General features: G+C 33.3%; 1 protein-coding gene across 1 annotated transcript in view; it reads right to left on the bottom strand.

Moving 5' to 3' along the window:
* The window catches only part of LOC123711655, a 138,303-nt gene extending 120,422 nt beyond the window's left edge, over window positions 1-17,881 (bottom strand). The window contains exon 1 of the mRNA XM_045664358.1: window positions 17,545-17,881. The gene's annotated coding sequence lies outside the window, so the exon portion shown is untranslated. The remainder of the gene's footprint in view (window positions 1-17,544) is intronic.
* Between the last annotated feature and the right edge of the window lie 230 nt (window positions 17,882-18,111).

Below are 18,111 nucleotides of genomic sequence, written 5' to 3' on the forward strand. Positions count from 1 at the left end.
GATTTTTAAAGAAGTTCTCAATTAACATTGCTCTCTAGGCAAACGCAAACTTAAACAAAACATCTACAAGGAATAGGACATTCCTTATAACATATTGCTAGACTGCACGTGTAGCACTTTAATAATAATAATTATTTTAAAATACCTCGAACATTTACGTAGTATGAATAACATAACACATTTTGAGACTTAGTCATTCTGTATAGTAAATACCAGCTCGAGTCGTAGATAAGCCGACGACGAAAGGAACTTGATTCTACAATAACGAATTTTGAGTATAGTAATTTAACAATACTGCAATACTTGCGATACCTATTGGAAATGTAAATGATTATTACTGTAATATATTGCGGAACACGTACGCGCTTTTATTTTTTAAAAATCACTAATTAGATGATTTAAATTAATTGAAAGAAACTTCCACAATTGGTATACAATTATCACTACTACAACAACAAAAATATTATGAAATAAACACAAGCTATTTTTACACTACAGAAAACTTTTAAAATCGAATTATTCTATAGTACTAGACGTCGCAGACTTATAGACGCATTCTATATTAATTGTAGTCACGCTATTTAAATAGGTCAAGGGTATTTCATGAGGTTTTGTAAATTTAATATTCTACAAATAATATATTTTAGTTTATTTATCAATGCATTTGTTATGGGTTTGTAACATTAAATAAAACAAATTAGCACATATTAGGATATTTATAAAAGGAACCTCAAATAATTAAACTAGAATAATACAAAACTAAAATATATTAAACTAAATCGTATCATTAAAGGCGCTACAACCTTTTTAGGTCTGGGCCTCAGATTTCTGAATCTGTTTCATGATCATTTGTTAATCGAATAGGCAAGTAGGTGATCAGCCTTCTGTGCCTGACGCACGCCGTCGACTATTTAAGTTGGGCAAGCCGGTTACCTCACGATGTTTTCCTTCACCGTTCGAGCTAATGTTTAATGCGCACATAGAAAGAAAATCTATTGGTGCACGGGGATTGAACCTACGACCTCAGGGATGACAGTCGCATTCTGAAGCCACTAGGCCAACACTGCTCAAATCTTATCATTAACTTAACTAAATAAATGTCGCCAATAGGATTTTGGTTTATCCCACCAAACCTATTATATGTGGTAACGTTTACCACATAAACAAATTCGTTAATTGATCATTCAATAATGAACATCTAAATTTGAGGGCGTTTCCCAAAGCTAAAAAGGAAGAAAACATTTCAGATAGCTTCACAACAAAATGAAACCAAACCATTAAATAATAATTAGAAAAAACATACCCCTCAACACAGTTTTTTCCGCAATAATTCAAAATTATGCATCACACCAGATACAATTTATGTCTTTAAAGTGTCGAATACACGGCAATCACCGCCCGTGCCTCTCGTTTTCTCCCTACCCTCATCCTATTATACATTGTCCATCCACAATTTTAATAGAAAGAGATCTAATACAATTTTACTTATATTTAATTTATTAAACATCTGTGAAAATATTTTAATTATTATTTTGACACGAATCGAACCCAAATGTGCGTAGCTGAGCTATAAAACGTAATACTATTATCTAGATCTAACTTTTTAAGTATCCTCATTGTATGTAATAAAGTAAATAATTAATTAGAATTAATTAAGGGTCGATCGACATATTTGATCTTGGGTGGTGTATTTACAACAATGCAATGATTATCCTTGAGAGCACATTTCACACGGCTATTTAAACAGTAAGGAAATAAGGATATGACCTAAATGACGACGCTTTGATGCTGTTTCGAGTATAAAGCAAACAAAAGAAACATGCAGTATGTGTAAACGTACGTAACTCGTAGGCTCTGACATTCCCATTCATATGTGTTCCTGTTCTCGAAGACAAACTACAATTAGAAAATTACAGTTTTTGAAACCGTAATTTACTTATTAGTAATTAGTTTGAACACACACTCTATGGGTGTGAAACGTGGAAGGTCACCAAACACATCTCGCACCGACTCCAAGTCTTCGTTAACCGCTGTCTTCGCTGTATTCTGAACATCTACTGGCCTGAAAAGATCTCTAACGAGCAACTTTGGGAGCGCTGTCGAGAAAGCCAGCAGATCAAGCGACGCAAATGGAATTGGATAGGCCATACACTCCGAAGGGATCTCAATCATATTCCCAAGCAGGCGCTTGATTGGAATCCGCAAGGAAAGCGGAAGCGTGGCCGTCCCAAACAAACCTGGCGCCGAACAGTTGCGGACGAGGCAAAGAGAGCCGGAAAGACTTGGAGCGAGGTGAAACACGAGGCTCAAGACCGAACGCGATGGAGACTCACTGTGGACGCCCTCTGCCCCACCTAGGGGTTATAGGACATTAAGTCAAGTAAGTCAATTAGTTTGAGGTTTTAGAATCGTGTGTAAACATGCAGATGCCTATGTGCTTTCAGTAATAGAGAAATATAGCACTAAGGAGTTTTTTCAACGATATTTATAATCGCGATCTCCAAACGCGGAGCTCCTGTCCGCGTGAGTATTATAAGTATTTTTAAATTTGGGGTTTGATTTATTATACTACATATTTATAGCCTTGGATGTTCTGCGCATCTTTCAACGCTCAACAGACACAGCACCTACTCTAAATCTGGATAAATAGGGCACGTTACTCCTAGATAACGGCTCTGTGTCGATTAAAAATTTGATATGATTCGTCCTGTATGTGTTGTGTTCGCATTTACATGTGACGTAAGTTCATCTTACTTAAATAATTGTTAAACGAAATCTATTCAATAATCTTCTTACTATTAAAGAGCAAGATTACATTCACAATACAGACATTCATTATATACGTGAGCCTCTGATATTTATCGTATTAATGCATGCATTAACACTACTTCTTTGAAACTTAAAATACAATGAAATTAAAATACAAACATAAAAGACGTAACACATACAAAAGACTTAAAGCGGTATTGGCCGGACATAAATTGCACGCATTTGTGATGACAGATGCGTGAAGAACACTTTTCCGGTCAAAATAATTTTTAGTTTTAATGTCATGATTTAACCGGAATTAGTGTTTTTTTTATTACTTATATAAAGACAAAAACCGATAAGATTTGTTAATCAGTGGTAGAAATATACCAAGAAGTTTCATGTAATATATTATGTGACACTAATTTATCTTACAATTTAAGTAGTTATAATATTCAAAAATTGATAAAAAGAATAAAATAAATTTTAAAACCTTGGCATTATGTACTGCTATTTTTATATAAACTTTGTCCTCTTTTTATTCATCCGTTCTACGTAGCCAAACCTCCGTAGCATTCTCTTTCGTATCCTTGTCATTAAGTTCTCTTGAAAGATTTATAATTACGAAATATACGTAATTGCTGCGAAAAAGCTTTTTAAACCAATACACATTACATAACATCCACTTATCAACGTAACATCATATTCCCTTGATAATAAATTAAATTAAACCCAAGCCACATAATTCTGAACCGATATTTTCAATCCATTACATATCTCGCTCATGTTAACCACAATTTTATGATTAAATATTAGTTAAATCACATAATAGTTAAAGTTAAATGTACTCTGTTGTGCAATTATACGTGATAGTTAATCGACATTTTGAATGATATTAAAAAAATAATGTTTAAACGCCAGCTTATTTGATAAACATTATACAAAGCGAGCCTTGCGAGCCTTGTAAGTCAGTTTAACTAAACAACTTTAATTAGATGTGTTGCAGGACTATATAATATCGAAACGAAATTCTTTCTCTAACTGTAATTCACTATTTAAGCCGAAATAAAATTAGTTACTAATTAAGAAAATAATTGATGTTACCGTACAGTTAAGGTGCTTTACAAAACGCATTAGAATTACAATTACGAATCACAAATTCTAAGAGGTGAACGAAATACAACCTTAGACTATATTACCAGGCTTGTCGTGTTTATAACAAGTTGTATTTAACATGTTGAACTATTTATTTTATAGATTGAAGAATTGATGATTTTTCAACCAGTTTCGGTCATTGAAACCTTACACTTTAGATGTATACGAACCTCAACTATTATTATATGGAATCATGTTTTGCAATTGAAGCGATCGTTCTTTAGGGCGCACGTGTATAGTGGTATGTCCCGTCCGGTCGATTTCACTTATATTTTTATTACAGTACGTCCATACGCACTGATTATTCAGTAGAGAGTAGCTGTTATGTGAGTACGACTCACTCAGGTCTTGTTACTACCGCCAGATACGCATTAAGGGCAATGGCTAGTAACGGTTGGCCAACCCGAATTATACTTTAGGAATTGAAATTAATTCATTATTCTCAAAAGCATACAGATATATTGTTTCCAAAAAAAAAGATGTCACGATAACAAATATCGTTCTAATATAAGTACATTTTTTTAATACGGTCATAAATTTTGAAATCAACCCCTTCCCCACGTTCATTTCGTTTACATTGTAATCTTTAAGGTGTACAAAGTGCGAAAAAAAAGAAAGTTTACGTTTTACAATTCAAAAATATGTTTTAAAAACGTACTTTCTAAATGAAAGTTCGATTTAGAATTTCCTAATAAACATATTAAAACCCAATAGTCAAAGTGCAGCAAATAGATCCTGATAAAATACAGTTAACGTTTGAGTTTGTCTGGCAAACAGTTCAAAGTGACAAACGAGGTAGATTTGCCGGTTTCAAATAACTGAAAGTTGAAGCCAATTCGAACGCGTTAGTTCATTCAAACTTTTTCTATTGCCCTCCTTATTTTTATTTTACACCGTTGCGCTGCGCTTTACGTTTTGTTTGTAATGACTGACGGAATTAATTATAACATCTTTAATGAGTACTGAATAGTGACAATTTCGAGAACCAAGACTAAACGTTGCGTTTAATCGTGATTGGTCAAATAACATGACGTATTGTGTCGCATATTAACGCGTATTAGACTACAGATCTGTTAAGAGCCTACAGATTAGATCTGTTGACCAATGAGAGTACAATCCGTATGTGTGTGAAACTTACTAACTCAAACTGCAAATTGACCAATACAAGTTTCCTTGCGCTGTAATAGAATAGTTTACAAGTAGTTTAGCGTACGAAAATCATTACCCAAACAGTACTAGATTATTGGCACAAACTTGAATGTTGCCAAACATGAATCAACCGAAAATATTGTCGCTTCGTATAAAATCTAATATTTTTATTTTTCAACAACATCGCATGTTTGCTATGCTTCAGTGTTACAAATGTGAGGTTCGGGAGAAAGCGTTGAATAGACACACAAAACGTGCAATAGATAAACCAAAATTCTACTACGATATTATAATTTCAATTAATTCTTTGTTTTAAAATTTGTTGCACTGAACCATTATTTCTACGAATCTTAATTTAAAAGTTCGTGATTGGGTTGTCTAAAGTAAATCGGGAGATATTTACTTTGATGTGCAATTAATTGCTAAAACTTTGGTACGAAGAAAACTACACGTTATGGAAACATTATACGACATACATTTATGTGGTATATATACTAAACACCACTTAAATGTATAGCCAAAATTTGATTTTTCTTTCTTTTCATTCTTAATATTATTTAAAAACTTCCTTTACCTCCTTCCTTTTTTTGCTTATAGACGTATGTATATATGAAGAGACACATTACACATATAAATTAAGTGACAAAACATTACTTGAGGTATATGGTTTTTAGTAAGTCATTATATTTATAGATATAAGTATTATGAAGTACAAGTAGCAAGTAAACTAAGTACTATAACATATTATTTTTAATAGTATAATTTTTTTTTTGAATGCCTTGTATTTGTCTTTGTTTTACGCGAGTTTATTGCATTATTTACATAACTAAATATTTTTAGTAGGTACTTATCAGCAATCGGCGAGAGGGTAAAAAAATTATTTTATCAAGTATGACGCCATTTATTTGAAACCTAAAGTTAAGTGATTAATCGGGAGATAATCTTAACCCGTCAAGCACTTGATTAACGGCACAAACTTATACCTCTCGAACTTGAAGCCTTTATGAATAAAACGTGTCGAAAACTTGGTGTGAAGTTTTCTTGTTAACTTTTCATTAATTGCCAGCAGCCAATGTGAATTTTATAGCGTAGTTGGTTACGCTTTACGAACATTTTCACGTTAAGGTTTTCCTTGTCATGTGATATTAACCTCTGGCATCAAGAGTTTATACTGTCTTTTATATCGAGTAATTAGAAACGTGTTAAGAAAATTAATCAATTTTTGTAAAAAGACATAGCTAACCTCTTGCATGGTATTGCGGTGGACTGCAACTATCGATATTTTGTAAAGCTGAAAAGGTTTTTCTTGTCATTGTGTATTTAATTCAGTATATTTTTATTATAAAACGACAAATTATAAATGTGCCGATAAAGACAGACATCATCGTATATTAAGCCCCACAACCTTTATAAGGATAATTGGGTGTACAGATCTCTTTCATTGGCATTTATCAAAGTAAAATTAATAATAATATAAATTATAATATAACAAAATTAATAATATTATCTAACTCGCACTCTTCTACTCCTTCTTTTAAGAATAAATTAAAACAATCTTTATACTTTTCATAGGCCTTGTACCTTTTTTCAATTTAAAAATAATTCTAAGTATGTATGCCGTCGAATGTGTGATCTCTTTTAGTATAAACATGGATCTCCTGAAAATATGTGCTAAGCAATGAGCCACAGCGCTTATTTAATATATACAAAACTATTGACTCATAAATACTTGCACGTAAAGAACAAAATTAATATTTTTTTTTGGATTTTTATTATACAATTAAAAACGTGACAGTATTAAGTGCTTGTTTATTATATTATGCATTTTTTGGTATCAGCGCCAATTTTAACAGTACAGCCATTTTTCCGTAACTCGTTCCGGGACTATAGTTTATTAATGCGTTTTCAACTACGCCACGGAGTGACTTTGATTTAAATTGCCTATGATATAATTGCTGTAAACCCTAGATTTTTGTGGAAAGGCCATTTCAGCAATTTTATAACTCTTAAAATGTATTATTTTATAGAATAATACAATCTATATAATGGTATATTACATTTGAAACTGTGATCTGTAGTAATTTAACAATAGTATTCTTGTCAGGAACGCGACAAATTCATATACAAATAATTCAGCTAAATCTACGAATAGTTAAGAATGCTCTTTCATAACCGAAACATTATTAATAGTTAAATATGTATTTATATAATTTAGTTGCTATATCCTAAACCTCAAACTCCTAGTACCACGAAAGCAATAATTAATAAGTTTAATACTTTATAATGGAATGTGGATTTTGTTAAAAGCCAGCCAAACTATTTACTAACTCTGGACGAAATTCCGAAAAGTTTGAAGTTACAAGCTTTATGCTAATAACTTCGACTATTTGCAATGCTTGTAAGCATTTATCACATAAGTTATTTAAATATTTATACAAAATATGTATTTCACGTAAATCAACAATATATGAAAATTATCCTTAATATTTGGTGTTCTAGTAAAATAGTTAAGCCACAATAACTTTATAGAATCGTTATACATACAATGTATTTTAATTAATCAATCTATTACGCAACACATTTAAATTTTAATGCAAATTATATCTCTTTATTTAAAATTACAAATATAATATACAAATTATGAATCGGTGACTACATTTCGTATATATACCTATATGGCGTACCCTTGGCCATGCAGTATTTTTCCTTTAACTTATATTTGTCCTCTAGCGAGTCTCAGAAAGCTCTTTGGACATAATTTTCTATAGTAAATAACGAGTCGAATTTTCATTATTCATGTTTATGAACGTACAAAATATGTCAAATTATATAGGCGTGGTAACTTCATATAAATATACCCGATATAATATCCCATTTAATTTTTAGGTTCAAGAAAGTACCGATCATCAGCAGCTGAACAAAAGTAAACAGTAAAAATAAACTTAAGTGACAACCTTGTTTGACCAATTAACGGCGTTGTGATTTTATTATGTTATCCCTAGTCTTATATTGCAAACACTAAAAGCGTGTTCAAACCAAGCAAACAACACGCTACAAATGAAATTGTTATCATAAAAGGAACGATAAAAGTAGCACGAACGCACACAGCATTGAATTGTTTTAAAATAATACATCAACAAATAGAGATTAAATCTGCAATATCTTAAACTTATACGATTTTTGATAATTATTATTACGACAAATTAATTAAATAATCTATAAAAATTTATGTATTAAATATTTGGTATTTGGTAAACTCCCAAAGCCGATGTGCTAATATTAATATTTGTATTTGAGTATCTCATATATCACTTCAAAAAACCCGTCTTTTGCTGATCGTCATTCAAGTGTGTGTTATTTATTACCGTAAACACTACTACTTATGTTATGTATGGTTTTCTTTGCGTTGACATTTCGAATGACTTTCGGTTTTGCTGTCATTTGGAAGAAAATACTAAGTTAGCCTCTAAGAAGCTTGGTGTGCTCAGCAAGGTGAGACGGTACTTCACTCCGGGCCACAGGTTGCAACTCTATAAAGCGCAAATGCGGCCCCACATTGAGTACTGTTCTCACCTCTGGGCGGGAAGCTCCCCAGTACCAGCTCCTGTCGCACGAGCGATTTGAATCGTCAACGACTGACGAGTCACTTTCCGAGCGGCTTGATCCCTTGGCGTTGTGTTGCGATGTGGGGTCACTCTGCAATTTTTTTCCATGGAGAGTTGTGCGGACACCTGTAGCTGAGTTTTATCATCGGACGTGAAGGCAGAATACGAAATACCATTCGTATCACCTCAACGTCCGTCGTTCCACAGCTGAGCGTCTCTTAAGGCAACTTTTGCCGCGTACCACCAGTATGTGGAGTCGGCTGCCCACTGAAGTATTTTCGAACCAATTCGACTTAGGGCGTTTTCTTAAAAGCCGGCAACGCACTTGCGAGCCAACTGGCAGTATGAGTGTCCAGGGGCGGCGGGTATATATAACATCAGGTAAGCCTCCTAACCATTTGCCTCCTGTTACATAAAAAAATGTTTTCTATAATACAACTTTAAATTATTAATTGTTATTTACGTATCCATCATTTATATTACATTTATCAAAAGCCAATATTCCTAGTAAAACGCAACAGACCTCGAAGTAAACAAGGACGTGTATACATATATATCTATATCGCGTAGAAAAATCAAACGCAGTCAGCTGCAGTTAACGGTTCTATAAACAATACGAGTTGATAATATATATGCCTTTTTAAATAAACATAGGGTTTTAAGTTTATTTAAACGAGTTCATGATAACTATAAGAATAAGAAATATTGAAATAAATTTAGTTTTTTTTTTACAAATGAAATTGTACCTCTCCGCCTTATACTAAATATAAAGCGGTGATAAGCTTTAAATGCGATATTAATAATCAACTGAACTTAATTTGTAACTCTATTATATCGTAATCCTTATCTTAGCTGTTTGATGCTAAAACATGTATAGTAACTGTTTGCCATCAATCACGCGAGAGCAAATCAGTTGAAAAAATACACCAACAGCGCTACAGCCTTGGTCTTGGCCTCAGATTTCTGTTTCCTTAATCATTTTTCCTTATAACTTAAGTAAAGTGATCGTTTTGTTGGTTAAATACACTACCTGATTGTGATAGCGTGGACTTTCGGTTCTTAGATGTGTTAGTTTCCGTTCCTTCACCGTGTAAGGCAGTTATTGCCCAACATAGAAAAATCATTGTTGCAAAGTTTCAGCGCGTTAAGTGATGAAAGACAAAACATTCAAGGCTCAAGCAGAGTCGATACTGAGCGCTGTGTATCTCTCACTTCATTCCACATGTTATTGAATGAGATTTTGAAATATGAGTTTAGATTTTAAATCTTAAATCTGCGATACGATGTGGCGTCTCTGTGCATTGTCTACCGCATTTTCAATGGGAGTGTGTAGAGGTGTCATTCGGATTAATACATGCAGCTGGGTTTCATCATAGGACAAAATTCCACCCGTATCACCTCGACGTCCGACGTTCCACGACTGAGCGTTTTTCAAGGCAACTTTTGCCGCGCACCACCGCTATGTGGAACCAGCTGCCCACTGAAGTATTTCCGAACCAATTCGACTTAGGGTCCTTCAAGAAAAGAGCGTACAAATTCTTAAAAGGCCGGCAACGCACTCGCGCGCCCTCTGGCTTTGAGAGTGTCCATGGGCGGCGGTATCACTTAACATCAGGTGAGCCTCCTGCCCGTTTGCCCCCTATTTTATAAAAAAAAGGGTCGTCAAGGCAGAATACGTTCGAGAACTGAGCGTTTCTTAAGGCAATATCTGCCGCACACCATCACTATGCTACCCACTACAATATTTAGGAACCAATTTAAGTTAGGATTCATCAATGAAACTCTTAAAATAGGATAACGCACTGGCGAGCCTACTGGCAATAAAAAGCTTCTCAATTCCTGTAACATTATAGTGGCCTGTAAGGATTTTATAGGGTTCGATGAGATTTCCTCTTAATTGCCTACTTTCTAAATCAGTAACATTTATGCTTTCAGACGTTTATTACAAGGTTTGTTCCTAAGTGCTCTGGCCATATTCGTGGCTAGTCTTTGAACCTTTTCAAGCATATGAATATCCTTTATGAAATAAGGATCCCACATACTATAGGCATACTCTTATAGTGGTCTCATGTAACATTTATATCTATATCTTGAAGTGTTCTTGGTGTGAGGAATTTAAATGATTTTCTCACTAAATGGAGCATAGAATTGCTCCGTCAACGTTAATATATTCCGTATACGTTATTGCTACATTGATAATTATATTCATACAAAACCACAGGTAGCAGCTAGTATTAGTGCATAGACTTGCAACTTCAATAGACGAAGTCCTCAGGCATTCAGCCAAGTAACAAACTTACTCCTTATATTAATTTACTTGCCAACAGCTTTATTTAATTAACACATCTTGGCTACATTTATTACGGCGTTTACATACGTGAGAAACTGTATGTGTGATTAACTGGAAACTGTGTTTTGAAGAATTGGGTGGGTTGATTCCTGCTGCCTCGTTTCAATACCGTACGAGCCGATCAATTCAAAGTTTTATCAAAATCAATATGATGGCTGGTCTTTGTTCTCCGGCTCACAAGCCACTTTCTTTTGCCAACTAGCGAACTGTGGAATCGACTCCCGGTGGGTGTCTTCCCTGAGTGATACGACTTCCAAGATTTCTAAGTGTAAACGGCCGGCAACGCACCCATTTAAAATAGGTGTCAAGAGGATGACTGCCCTTTTTGGGAGTCCCGTAGGCCAGTTTGCCCCCCCCCTTTATATAAAAAAAACTCAAGAAAGCAAAACTCGGTTACGTAAAGTAAGTAAACATGTTTCGCACTGCAGTACAAAACCCCATGTTGTAAATTATGTGTTTTTATTTAATCTCTGATATTGTGCATACATATTATTGATGTCCATGTATTGTGTGTCTATATGTATATTGTAAATCCCTTATAAATAAATAATGTAACACTGCGCACTACAAAATCTTTTTTGTATTTTACCTAATCTTAAAGAAAATTTTTTTTACCGTATTGAAGCTTTGTATTATTATAAACTTATAATTATTTTACATATTTTTAAATTGAAAATTTTCAGACGTTTCGCGTGCTTTACAGCGTGCGTGGTCACGGTGACTGAAGACAAAAGGTGTTGAATGTTAAAAATATCACAGCTGTAGAGAAAGTTGTATTATCTGTATTTATTTTCCCGGAGTTGATATCGACTAAAAGATGACGGGTTTTTGCAGACATGACTAACTGTGTCTTTTGGCGGATTGGAATTAAATTTATGTAAAATAATTATAACTTATAATAATACATAGCTTTAATCCGGTAAAAAAGTGTTTTCTTTAAATGTGCAAAAGCTATGTTAACAAAAGACAATAACCTAATAGATCCTCTTTGTTATTTATTTGTTAATAAATTTTTCATTCTTTCCTAATATCCCACAAGAACCGTGTATCCAATTGCAGGCCAGCGAAAATAATTTGGTTTCAATAAGACCAGATGAAGTTTAATCTTACATCTTCGAAAGGAGAACGTTTTAATCTGTGTCAAGAAATGCTATATATGTGGATTACTGGAAAGATCAGTGTTGGTCTAGTCGCGTTCAGTATTGCACATATATATGTGACTCGTCCGTGAGAGTCCAATTCCCGACAGAATATACTTTCTGTCTTTTATTATTATTATTTAATCGTTCAGATAATAATCCATCTATGTGCGCCTTTAGACTCGCTCGAACGGTGAAGGAAAACATCGTGAAAAAGGGCAGCGTGTGTTAGGAACTTAAAGCTTATCACCTAGTAGAAAAAACACACATAGGTTGTAGCGCCACCGTTCTGTTATTTTTTTTTAAATTAAGTAGTAGGTCTAGGAAAAAAATTGGTGTGAAAACAACGTAGTGGGTAAAAAGTGCCAATTTCAAATGTTAAAATAAATTCACTGAACCACGAATATCAATGTGAAGGATAAAAGTTATTGATATGAATCTCGCAAAACGAATGTCCGCTAGTCAGATCCGATAAAATATTGAGTAAATCCGATCTCAGCCCAGAGTGTTTCGAACAGTTAAGCCACAAAAAACGCAAGATACCCATTTTTTTATTACTATAATTTAATTTGGAATATACTATGTTATAGTTTACTTATACGTTTCATAAAATAGCAAACTTCTTGCTTAAAGATTAGTTTTCACTTAGCTTTACTGACGCTCAATAATCGCCAATAATTTAAATACATTTAAAAATAAATACCTACACCTTTAATTAACAATATAGTCAGAAATCCAATCAATGGTATAAAGTCAAAAGTCAAAAATCATTTATTCATATAAATACATTGACACTTATGAACGTTAAAAAAAGAAATATACATTAAATGCTTCTAATTTTACATTTACTGCCAGTTCTCAAATCAAGTCTGAATGTGAAACGAAGCCCTAAAAATTTCTTAAATCCATTTTTAATTATATTTATAACATACGTCGTTTATGGCGTGCTACTGAATGAATAAGTCTATGGCGAAGGCAGTTTTAAAACGTGCAGATAAATTTCATTTGATAAATCGTCTGTTACAAGAGATCGACTTGAGAAAGTAAATTGCTTTCTATTAAGTCAATTAAAAAATTTAGAATCCGTTCGATTCCATAATATTAGATTACCCCTGGGCATGTTATCAAATTAATCTACATATTGAACAGACATATTAAAACCTAAATAAAAATTCTAGAGTAGAAAACTACAGCGAATATAAACCCCTTTGAGCTCAAACCAAGCCGACAACATAAACCTTCTTTGTTTCATTTTGGTTTTATTTTTAATTGCACTAATGTGTGAAGCATTGACACACTATTAGAAAGATTATTTAATGTAATGTTGTATGTCTCGCTTCGGTGGTCAAAATCTAAAGTATACACGCGAATGCAACGTTTTCGAGTGTTATTAAAAATACACCCTCGGAGCACAGTTTTCCTTACAAATGCATGTACGTGGATATTGGGACATTATCGTGCTATATATATTATTACTATTATTATTATATATAATTAAAATATATGACTTAATCTAATACAAAAAGAACTTATCATAAAATTGTTTTAATATCGATCGCATAGGAAGAAGTTTTTTACAAAGGAAACTTTTGTTATACTTCATACTAATTCTGTGTTGTTAATATCATTTGTTCTACTGATTTTTGTGTAGTAAATGACAAATCCTTTGTGCTTGTGCCCAACCCAAAAAAACAATTGTCGCGGGAACTTTATATAAAAAGTTTATACGTGAGATTTATGATTCAGAATACGCGGTAAAAGTATATTTTGTATGTTAAGGGGTACAAATGAGAAGCGATTATGAATACTAAAATTGCCTACTTACGGTTTTATTCATAAGCGTTTACAATCTTATATTTACTAAAGTTTGAGCTAAAAATTACTTGACAATTATTTTATACAATACTAGCTGACCCGGCAAACGTTGTTTTGCCATGTAAATAATGTCTAGTGTAGAATTTTAAAAATTTAGGGTTGTATGTATTTTTAATGCCACATAATAAAAAAATATTTCTTGTTTTATTCTGATTTTTTCTTTGGGACGCCCCTATCTCGTTTGAAATATAGATAGTAGCCGATTCTCAGACTTACTGAATGCATTAACAATTTCATAAGAATCGGTCGAGCCGTTTCGGAGGAGTATGGGAACTAACATGAGAATTTTATATATATATATAGATTACACGCGCTCATTTCGATTTTCTCACGGTGCAAATGTAAATGTTAGAAAGAAAAATTCATTGAATTTAAATACAGGGTTATAAGACTCACGAGCAAACAGTAGGCAAAAGTTATTATTTGTCATATAAAAAAATATTATGGAAACTTGTAATTCAGTAGAAGGCAGGATGTGAAACGGAATTGTATGCATTTACTTCACATAACCAGTGTAATCTCCAAATGGTTAGCGACAAATGGAAGTGTAAATTACTAATTGCTGACCTGATAACACAATTTAACGTCCAGATTACGAGTTTGCCTTTCCACATGAATTCTGACAGTAAATTAATGATACTATAGTTAAAGTTTAATTAATTGTTTTGTGTATTAGGGTATTGCTATTGCCAAGTTTAGGCTTTAAGCTACGTATATGTTATTTTATTTTGGCATATATATTTTTTACTACTACTATGTATCTTACACATACAGCGGAACACACATGGTCGTTTGATTTGATACGTAAAGATCACTTAATGGCCATTTTGATGCTTTAAAAAATAGTCTAATTGAGAGCAATCACTATAAAACATGGCTTGAAAAATCGTTATAGTAAAACTGAATTAAATATGTTGATTTTGATACGTTGGTCACGTGACACAAAACAGTCACTGATTGGTCGACAAGAATCGACAATGACGTACCTACCATACCAATAAATAATCAGAAATAGTTTTTAGCCTGTCCATTAAACATATAAAAATGAGTTCATGTGTTTTTATACTCTATAAAAGGCCAGAAAAGCATTGCGAGTAATCTTTCTGGTAATGGAAGTGTTCATGGGCGGCTGCATCACTTAAAATGTGATGAGTCGTCTGTCCGTCTACGTCCTGTTATAATAGTAATCTGTTTAAAAGTTACGTATTAATTATATGTAATTTACAAATTACATATTAAATCCCGTTAAATTCGTGTTTTACTATCCGTTTGTTAATTAAAATTGTTTTCATACAAATTGTCTTTGTAGAGGCATTGACTTTACATAGAATACATATTTCTATGCAAATAATTGTTGATGGAGACTCTCCGGGCAAATGTTGGAATATTTGAAATGGACGTAGAAATTCATATTAGACATTGCATTAAATAAAACAAGTATATAGTACGTTACATAGTTCTGTTTCATATTAATACTGAATACTTTGTTATTGTATTTTTTTGTCATCTTACGCGTAGTAAAATTATATTCGTTTCAGTTTAAGACTTTCCAATGGTAGCTAAGGTTTTCAACTTAGTTATTTAACGTACGGCTGCCAGACTTGGGCATTATCACAGAAACCTCTTTTAATGTTGAGAACATGCCAAAGAGAAGAAGAAGCATGGTGGGTGTAACACTGAGACATTACAAAAGAGCAGAAGAGATAAGATTAACGGCCAAAGTAGAGAGCATTATAAAAAATAAGGCAATTGAAATGGCGCTGGATACATTATGGGAACGCCGGGCACATTACGGGAGATAGCAGATTGAAATGGACAAAAATTATTACAGAATATCAACCACGAAATGGAAAAAGAACTTTTCCATTTCCTGTTGAAGATAGAGAAAGAGAAAGGCAGACAATTTAAAGAGAGAAGAGAAGGTACGACTTGGCCAAGACAAGCTAACATTAGAAAATTATGGAAGCAACTGGAAGAGGCCTATGTGACATAGGACACGCTCACCACCAAATACGCCACATCTGATGTATTAAATTAAGATCAAACAAGTGTTTATATTTATTTTACTGGGTGTCAGCAATAATGGCTTGATAATGATAAGAACGATTTTGTATTCAAGACGCAGAGCTCAATTCAAAGACAAAATACTTTAATACGGAGATACGTTGTGTATTTACTTAGTTTCGTTTTCATGTTTTATTATTTTATTAATCGGTTCGTTTGATTACAGAATGACACGGCCTTACGATAGAAGATAAGATCGAAAGATTAATAGATTTTTTTTTACAATTGTTTTCATTTCTTCATAAGCTTTTAATTTATATTATAACCCGTAATTTTTTAAATACATATTTTTGCTTAGGCTAATTCCGCGACTATATTGTAATGCAATATTTTTAGTACCTTATATGCATATAGATATTATCATAAGCAAAAAAGCAATTGTAGGTAACTTTTACTTTTCTTTCAGGTTCGTTGTAACTAAATGTACTGTAACTGTATTTTAATTATTTTAGAGTATTATACAATCTGCTCTATTTAGGAGCTAGGAAAAAGCTTTACCCTGTTAGACCTTTACTCTGACATTAGTATTAAGTTTTTTGTTGCTTGATTTAAGAAACGATTTCCCTTTTGCAGGTTGCAGACAAGAAAATTTGCACGGAAATCAATTGTTATTTATATCCATAAATAAACGTTTTGATATTGCTAAAAGCAATTGTTTGTTTCATTCCAAAGCTTGAAGCCATTAAAAAACAAAAATCAGAATGAAACATCGCCCACACCAACCCACGTGTGTCTAAAACCAACATTTGCTTGCGCGATTCAGATGCGCAGTAACTCCAATAAACCTACGGGTCCTAAACAAAGAAATCCCAATCAATTGAGGTCAAAGTGTCCCGTTTCTAGTCCTAGTCCTACAATTACATGCACTTCAATACTTTAGAAGCACTAACAGCGCTTGTGGTTGTGGTGACGCGGCAAAAGAAAAACGCGCAATACTTATACGGCAAAAAAAGGACAGACATATTACAAAATAACTAGCCAGAAAGGGATAAACTGAGTCATTTTGTAAGCTGATAAAGAACAGAGGGGAACCATATTATGGCGCGACTCCGAACATAAATTAAGCTTTAATTTATAAAAATCTACAGTGCTTATGAAAAAGCTTTATGCCATTGTTCTGTCATAAAAGGCGTTACAGTATTAGAAAGTCTCATTGGATGTCTATTGTAATTCTAATTAAGCGTAAGTTATCTAATGAAATCTACGTGTAAAACTTACTAAATGAACCGCAGATTTCGTAAGATGTCTCAAGGTTTTGGCCTCGAACAATGAAACTAATAAAATCTCAAAGCTTAATGAAGCTTACGTTGAAATTTTATTAAGACAGGGTCTCGTAGAATGAATGAAAATATGTTAAATTGCTGTATATATGAAACATAGACATGCAATATGAGAACGAGTCTTGTGCGTTCCTTTCTTTATGTACCTTTTGTTAAATTAAAAATTATAATATTTTTACCTATAGGTCCAAGTAAGTGCAATGCAATCCATCATCGAATCCTTATCCAATTGCGGCACGCACACAAATTGGCCGAACGCACACTGGCGCAATCCTTATACGAAGGGAAAATCTTCACACACGACACAGATAAACATGTCAACTGCTAGACATTGTTACCCTAATGTCTTACGTTATTCACCACTAAATCACTCATATGCACATTTTATAACACAAACAATACACAAGAACACAGAAACACACAATTATTTCACAATATCACTCGCGTCCGAGTCACGAACAGGCGTTTCGATTAAAATACGCGTATATGTTGTAAAGTCGATTCGGCGACTGTACTCCCCGCCCTGTTCCAGAGGCGAATGGCGACGCCATATTGAATGCAGTGTTGCCAACTCTTTGAGGAAAAAACGCGCTGCCAAAGATTTTCAAAAGCTTATGAATTAAAATGTATATATTTTGGGACATAAAATTTAGTGTTGGCGTTGAGCATATTTTTTGATTTAAATGTACATAGCAAAATATAGAATGATGAAAATCAGTTGAAAATGAGAAACTTAGAATTTTAGC

This window comes from Pieris brassicae, chromosome 1 (assembly GCF_905147105.1).
Source record: "Pieris brassicae chromosome 1, ilPieBrab1.1, whole genome shotgun sequence".
Lineage (NCBI taxonomy): Eukaryota > Metazoa > Arthropoda > Insecta > Lepidoptera > Pieridae > Pieris > Pieris brassicae.